This window comes from Leptodactylus fuscus, chromosome 6, assembly GCF_031893055.1.
Source record: "Leptodactylus fuscus isolate aLepFus1 chromosome 6, aLepFus1.hap2, whole genome shotgun sequence".
In the NCBI taxonomy this organism is placed as follows: domain Eukaryota; kingdom Metazoa; phylum Chordata; class Amphibia; order Anura; family Leptodactylidae; genus Leptodactylus; species Leptodactylus fuscus.
In genome coordinates, this window is record NC_134270.1 from 149,498,247 (window position 1) to 149,506,833 (window position 8,587).

At 44.1% G+C, this 8,587-nt stretch overlaps 1 long non-coding RNA gene across 1 annotated transcript; it reads right to left on the minus strand.

Moving 5' to 3' along the window:
• Positions 1–6,347: 6,347 nt before the first annotated feature.
• On the minus strand, positions 6,348–6,749 carry LOC142209742 (uncharacterized). Its single transcript, XR_012716959.1, has 3 exons — positions 6,656–6,749; positions 6,458–6,507; positions 6,348–6,409 (listed from the first exon to the last, which is right to left on the minus strand). It is a non-coding gene; the product is annotated as an uncharacterized LOC142209742 (long non-coding RNA).
• Between the last annotated feature and the right edge of the window lie 1,838 nt (positions 6,750–8,587).

The following is an 8,587-nucleotide window of genomic DNA, read 5'->3' on the forward strand; positions in this document are numbered from 1 at the left end:
GCCGCACGTATGATCGGGGCCCTGTCCTCTCTTTTTCTATTACCTATTATTCGTCTTGGTTAATCTTTCTACCTTTGTCACTTCTTCTTTGTACTGCAAAGGAACGAAGAAAAAAGTGGCATGAGAACAAAGAGAGCTGGCAAACAGCAGAATGCCCCGTGTGACCCCACTCAGAAGAGGAGGATGGGGTCATGTGTAGCCCATTCATGTTATCATCATAAATACATAATAGGCTTCTACATGTATTAGACGTTCCAGGAATCCTACAGCTCTTGTTCATTTGTACAGAGCCTTGTCTTAATATTACATGTACCACCCAGGAACCCATTGACCGTCTTGTTCCATAAACGTTATATAGTGATATTCAGACAAAGGAAGGCTTCTGACAGAATGTCTTATATATCCATTACACCTAGAGCACTTACATTTATTCTCTATATCCACAATAGGCAACTGAGGCTTCTATTACATGGATTGAATTAAAGCGACCCTCCGTTCCTAAAAAAAAATGTAATTTCCAATAAATTCATAATATGAAGTTGATATACCTGTTGTCCACCTTTTTGATCTTTCTGGGGCAGTTCCTCTGATCCACAGGTCCTACCTCCGAGACTCCCACCAATCACTAGACCAGGCATTGCCTTCTCCTGTCTGAATGGCAATGGCAGACTGTGCACACACACATACAGCTCAGTACAGTGCTTTACTGCTCCTTTCAGAAAGGGAACACAATCCTATTTTTTCATCATGGGGGTCCATGTGGGGTCCTGATCAGCATGTTATTCCTTATCCTATGAATAGGGGATGACTTCAAAACTTTAACCAAATCCTTTAAGGAATGAAGGACATAAAACAGCCTTCGTGCAAGTACTGACATAGACTAGCAACCTATTACCAATAGCAGAAGTTCTCCTGCTATTTTGTCTTCTACCACCTTGCCCCAGTCCAGTAGTATTCCTAATGCAATATTGTTATATTTCAGTGGTTTGTTCCCGTTCTAGTTCTTTGTGCTAGGCTTATTTTTAGTTTCCTGTAGTAATCTATTATCTGTATATTTGCTAGTAGTCAGGTCTGCTTAATTTGGTTTTCACCAGTGGCGTAACTACCACCATAGCAGCGGTAGCAGCTGCCACAGGGCCCGGGACATTAGGGGCCCGGTGACAGCTGCTACCGCTACTATCATTATTCTCGGAGGTCTTTTCGGACCCCCGAGTATAATGATCGGGGCCCCCTGTTGGTGGAATACTTTCCACCAACAGGGGGCCCCGAAGCTGCAGCAACGGCTGAGACACAGGAGCTGCAGCTCTGGCTCCTGTCAGCGCTTCAGGACGCTCCCCCTCTCTCCCCCCTCCCTTTCTCTGCTGTCCTCTGCCCACCAATGAGAGGAGGAGGCGGGGCTTATCCCTTCCGAGCTCCTGCCGTCTGTACTGGAGGAAGAAAGGAAGAAGGAAAGTGAAACTAAAGCTACACTGGTACGTACTGGGGTTACTTATTAATGTCAGGCATATGGGGGGATTACTTGTGTTTTAGTAACTCCATGTGCCTCATATTAATAGCAGTTAACCCCATCATCTCCCTCACATTAACCCCTGTGTGCCTCACCATAAGAGTTACTAATATGTGAGACATATGGGGGTAATAATAATGAAGATACTTTATTATTACCTCCATGTCTCTCACATATCAGTAACTCTTATGGTGAGGCACACAGGGGTTAATGTGAGGGAGATGATGGGGTTAACTGCTATTAATATGAGGCACATGGAGTTACTAAATTGTAATGCACAGGACCAGATTTTTTTTATTCACAATTTGTCCTGGTATAGCGGTCAGCGGGTGACGTGACAGTATTTAGTCCTGTAGGGGCCACTAAGGGACATAATACTGTGTGCAGTGGCCACTATTGGGTATAATACTGTGTGCAGGGGCCAATATGGGACATAATACTGTGTGCAGGGGCCACTATGGGACATAATACTGTGTGCAGGGGCCACTATGGGACATAATACTGTGTGCAGGGGCCACTATGGGACATAATACTGTGTGCAGGGGCCACTATGGGACATAATACTGTGTGCAGGGGCCACTAAGGGACATAATACTGTGTGCAGGGGCCACTATGGGACATAATACTGTGTGCAGGGGCCACTATTGGGTATTATACTGTGTGCAGGGGCCACTATGGGACATAATACTGTGTGCAGGGGCCACTAAGGGACATAATACTGTGTGCAGGGGCCACTATTGGGTATTATACTGTGTGCAGGGGCCACTATGGAACATAATAGAGCGCGCAGGAATGCGTAGGAGGGACTCGGTCAAGATCTTCGGTGTCGGGGGGGCCCCATGTCAAAAGTTCGCCACGGGGCCCCGCCATTCCTAGTTACGCCACTGGTTTTCACAGTTGGATTTTTTCTGCAGCCCCCACCATTCTAGAGTAACAAAGGCAGGTAGTTTTGATGCCTATTTAAGCTTTGTAATGTCAGTAGGGCATTGTCCCTGCAGGGGGCCTGACTCATAGCTCCAATCAGAGGCAGCCAGTGTCAGAGCTCAGAATCACACCCCTTGTCTACTCCTGTCTGACACTGCCCACCTGACAGAACAAAGATTAAATAGTATATCAGGAACCAAAACTAACAGCATTGATTGCTCAGGAAAAGTGGGGGCTAGAGAAAAAATTCCAACTGTGTCAGAATCAGTGGAGGAGAAGCTATTAATTTAATTGATGTAAAGAGCCTGACTTGTTGGAGGTCATGAAAGGTGCTCTTTAAGGTGAGACAGAAAAGGAGACAGAAAAATACAGCCTGGCCAGTGCACAATTTGCAAATTCTGCATTCTATTCCACAATAGATTCCATGGCAGAATTTGATCAACAGGAAAACTTAATTTTGGGGATAACTGGATACTAGGAGACACTGTTAGTACCGATAAAAAGAAAATGGCTCTCGGGGCAACATGGTGGTTCAGTGGTTAGCACTACAGCCTTGCAGTGCTGGAGTTATGGGTTTGAATCCCACCAGGTGCAATATCTGCAAGGAGTTTGTGTGTTTGCGTGGATTTCCTCCCATTCTACAAAGACATACTGATAGGTTAAAAAAATAAAATAAAAAGGAAATTTCTTTGTGCACATTGGTTATTACATTATTTGCGAGCCTTTACCTGCAGTTTTGTTCAGACTGAACTAGTTTGAGTATAATTTTTGGTGGCCCATGGGAGGAGAACAAACATTAAAAAAACTGTGTTACTCACATCTTTTGGTGCTGGTCTTTGTCGTCTGTCAAGGACCACTGAGGCCTGCAATTGGGGCTTAACAGTCACGTGGTGTTGTGACACAATGACGCAAGCAAGTCACCATCGCTTCCTGGCATCTTTAGCAGGCCTGAAGAGGACCAGGAGCAGTAATGGTCCCCAAAGGCAGTGAGTAAGGGCAGGTTCACACCTGGAACCGGTCTCCGTTTTAGCCAATCCAGCGGGTTTCTGTCTTCTACCCCAAGAAACTGGACAGGGAACGGAAATCTGGCGGTCAGTTTTCAAACCCTTTCACTTGAATGGGTTTACAAAGTGACCACCTGTGTGCGTCTTCTGCCTCTCCACGGTGAAACCGTGTTTTTTTCCGGACACAAAGTCGGACATGCAGGACTCTATGCCCGGTTAGAAGAAAGCGGTTTCGCCATGGAGAGGCAGAAGACGCACACGGGCAGTCATTTTGCAAACCTATTCAAGTGAATGGGTTTAAAAACTGACCGCCGGGTTTATGACCCCTGTCCAGTTTCTCGGGACCGCCAGATTGGCTAAAGCAGAGACCAGGCGCAGGTGTGAACCCGCCCTAACACCTGTCCGGAACCCCCTTTTATTATACTCTTGGGTGTGAAAAGACTAGATTATAATAGAAGTTCTGGTTCAAATGTGTCGGGTTCGTGAGGCTCGCCCAACACATACTCATACTTGAAAAGAGGCGTGGCTTATTAATCGCCATTAATCGTCATTGAAGTAAATTGCTCGATTTAGGTCATAATCGCCCTTCCCTACCCTAGCTCCATTTTCATATAATGGTGTTCTCTTTACCTTGGGGAATTGTACCAGCACAAAGTGTACCAAACCATACAGCAGATCTCTACCGGTAAAGTTCAGCCTGTAGCAGAATTACTACGAGAATATCCCAGGGAAATTATTTACAGGTGATTATAAATGCGCCATCATTACTTCAGAATTATATATGGAACGTCTCCATTTGGGTATTAGAATTCTCTTAGTCGGTTAACTGTGATTGATTCCATCATTAGATGAATAAATGGAGGACTAGGAATCTTCCAGAAGACCAGTTTCTTTCAATGAATCAAATAAACCGCAAAGCAAGGGTTTTACTTCAGAAGTTCTGCATGATTTACATGGATCCCTTACAGCACTAATTCCTATGGACCTGGCAGAAAATATTCATATACATACAGTATGGGCGGCTGGCCTCCTCGGAAATGTAATGTAAAATATAATATTCTCCTCCGAATCCCCAAGGAACATCATCGCAGTATAAATATAAGCTTTCTCTATGGGAAGAACTTTCGCATATTCTTGTTACATTCAGTCCAATAGAGTGAAAGTGAGTTTTATCTATCTGCATTTTATTTTTTAATCTAAATAGGTTAAAAATTCAGCGATGATTAAATTCTTAATATATTTTCAGCATGATAGAAGCTAGATTTCATTGGCTTATAATGTGAATCATTCCTGCTTTATCTTAGCTTGCAGAGTTCTTGGGTGGCGGAGATAGGAATCCCGACACTTGAGACAGGAGATATGGAAACAGTGAACTCTGCTGTCTACGCTGTTTCAGTAACTTCTATATAAGTATGGAAAGTTACAAAAGTTACGGAATCAGTGTAGGTAGACACATCTGCCACGAGGCGTGGTGGGTTTCTTGCCTCAGGCGGCAGATGCGGCAATCTCTGACAGAGCACCAATATCTGCACCTTAGTCACAACCTGCATATCTCTGCTGCCTTTCTCACAGTATTAGAGACAACTCCAGTGCTATTAAGGTACTATTACAGTGACAGTGCCCCTTACAGATAACAGCATTGCTTATGTGGGGAGGCACTATTATTGTGATAGTGCTCTTTGGCTGTTCTCCTAAGTCCAGCCCTAGAGGTTGGGAACAGTTATTCCTAGAGCACTATTACTGTAATTGTGCCCCTTACAACTAATAACATTGCTTATGTTGGGGGGAAATTATTGCCTGTGTAATGTGTGTAGGTGCTATTAGAGTATACTGCGACCAGTAAACATCCATACTTTGTATGGGAATAGAGACCATAAAGACTTTTTGTACCACCAACATGTTTACAATTAAAATCTACTCTTTAACCAATACAGTCTACCATTGTTTTTAAAGAGGCTTTTTAAGAAGAGCTTCTGACCCCCACTTTACATGGTCATGTGTGTTCTACTTCGCCAAGGCTGCCTTCCATCATACCATACTTGGGCAGTGTTCCACAACATGCGACTCTTCAGATACTACTATTCTAAAACTCTTATAATGGTAATGGTTGTAGTTTTGCAATAGCCAAAGGGTGGAGAAAATGTATTTTAAAGCATCAAAATTCCTAAAAGGCAGCATATCAACTCAGACCTGCAGATAGGTTAGAGTCACCAAAACCAGCATGTCACCGCAGCCCTACAGATAGATAGGTTAGAGTCACCAGAACCCAGCATATCAACCCAGACCTGCAGATAGATATGTTAAGGTCATCAGAATCAGCATATCAACCCAGTCCCACAGATAGATAGTCTAGGATCAGCAGAACCCAGCATATCACCCAGCCCTGCAGATAGATAAGTTAGGATCTCCAGAATGCAGTATATCAACCAAACCCTGCAGTTAGATAGGTTAGGATCACAGAACTCAGCATATCAACCCAGCCCCACACATAGATAGGTTAGGGTCACCTGAATAAAACTATATTTCTCCCTTATGGTTCACTGCCATGTTGAGAAATCACCTTTTCTGTCAATATGCTGAAGAGCTCTTTGGGCATTGTCATTATTCCCAACAAACAATCATGCTTTCATTATTCCAAGTGCTCATTGGCATATTGACAAAAATGGTGATATCTCGGCAACTAAGGCAGTGATTCACAAGGCGAAAACACCATAGCCTATCCATAACCTATCTATCTGCAGAGCTGGGTTAATATACTGGGGTCTGGTGACCCTAACCTATCTATCTGCAGGGCTGGGGTGATATGCTGGTTCTGGTGACACTAACCTATCTATCTGCAGGGCTGGGGTGATATGCTGGTTCTGGTGACCCTAACCTATCTATCTGCAGTACTGTTTTGTTATGCTGGTTCTGGTGACACAAACCTATCTATCTGCAGTGCTGGGGTGATATGCTGGGCTCTGGTGACCCTAACCTATCTATCTGCAGGGCGGGGTGATATGCTGGTTCTGGTGACACTAACCTATCTATCTGCAGGGCTGGGGTGATATGCTGGGCTCTGGTGACACTAACCTATCTATCTGCAGTGCTGGGGTGATATGCTGGTTCTGGTGACACTAACCTATCTATCTGCAGGGCTCAGTTGATATACTGGGTTCTGATTACACTAATCTATCTATCTGCAGGGCTGGGGTGATATGCTGGTTCTGGTGACACTAACCTATCTATCTGCAGGGCTGGGGTGATATGCTGGGCTCTGGTGACACTAACCTATCTATCTGCAGGGCTGGGGTGATATGCTGGGCTCTGGTGACCCTAACCTATCTATCTGCAGTGCTGGGGTGATATGCTGGTTCTGGTGACACTAACCTATCTATCTGCAGGGCTGGGGTGATATGCTGGGCTCTGGTGACACTAACCTATCTATTTGCAGGGCTGGGGTGATATGCTGGGCTCTGGTGACACTAACCTATCTATCTGCAGTGCTGGGGTGATATGCTGGTTCTGGTGACACTAACCTATCTATCTGCAGGGCTCAGTTGATATACTGGGTTCTGATTACACTAATCTATCTATCTGCAGGGCGGGGTGATATGCTGGTTCTGGTGACACTAACCTATCTATCTGCAGGGCTGGGGTGATATGCTGGGCTCTGGTGACACTAACCTATCTATCTGCAGGGCTGGGGTGATATGCTGGGCTCTGGTGACCCTAACCTATCTATCTGCAGTGCTGGGGTGATATGCTGGTTCTGGTGACACTAACCTATCTATCTGCAGGGCTGGGTGATATACTGGGTTCTGATTACACTAATCTATCTATCTGCAGTGCTGGGGTGATATGCTGGGCTCTGGTGACCCTAACCTATATATCTGCAGGGTTGGGTTGATATGCTGGCTCTGGTGACCCTAACCTATCTATCTGCAGAGTTGGATTGATATGCTGGGTCCTATGGTTAATGTATTACTTTTTATTCTGTAGCTTTTATACCAGTGACATATTCCATAGCACTAAAGAGAGACTGTCATTATTCACATCGGTGAGGCTCACAATTTAAAGAGGACCTGTCTTCTCCCCTGACATGTCTTTTTAAGTAAATCCTTGTATTCCTCATGGAATAATAATTTTGAAGCATCTTTTTTTAGAACTATGTGATGTGCCATTTCTTTGTTATTCTTCCTTTTGACAAGAAGAATGTTAACCCCTGGTTGTCAAATTATTCATAAATTTCTAAGAGGGATAACAAAGAATTGGCACAAAATGGTGTAATAAAAATAAAAAAAAAATCTCCAGATTTTTATATTATAGGGAATACAATCAGGACTTGTTAGAGGAGGTCGCTTGCTCTTTTATGTTTCCTATCTAAAAAAAAAAACAAAAAAAACAGAAAACGCAAAAACATGCCAAATAATCTATCAGTATATTTTTGGAAACATTCGGCTAGTTTGAACACAATTGATTTCAAGGGAACCAATCATGTTGAAACTACAAGCCAATCTGTAGGCAGAATGTTACAGAGCAGAAGATTTGTCTTCTCGTAACCTCCTGCTCTATAACATGCTGACTGCAGATTGGATTAAATGATCAATGTGAAAGGCTCCCTTTATATGAAAGTTGGGAACAAAGTCAGGATACAGCAAGATAGATCTAGCCAATGTGGTACTCATGAGTGGCGCCTCACAGTAGGGTAGGTCTTAGGTCGGGTGGCATCCAGTGCAGAATCCACTTTTGATGTCCCTCACCTGTCATAAGAGAACAGGTAAGGTAGTATCATACTCGCCAGACCCATACAAAATGTTCCTAGTGTAATTCAACTGCCCAAACTGCCTGGTTAAAAAAATTTCACCCACTGCACCCCTGATTATAGAAAAAAAATACCCTAACTGTGCGCCCTGATAAAGTGTGCCCCACACTGTCTAAATAAAAAAAGAATCCCCTGCTCAAACTCTATAGAATACTCCCTTCCCAACATTCCCACTAGAGATGGGCAAACCTCTCAGTCCTGTGATTGGGCCACCACCAGTCACCATGAGCATGCTGAAACCCAATCATAGGCCTCAGTGATGAGCCTGTGCCGATGAGAACACAGAAGAGCACCAGATGCCACGAGGAGACCTACAAGAGTTTATGGAAGGTGACTATGAATGTTTTT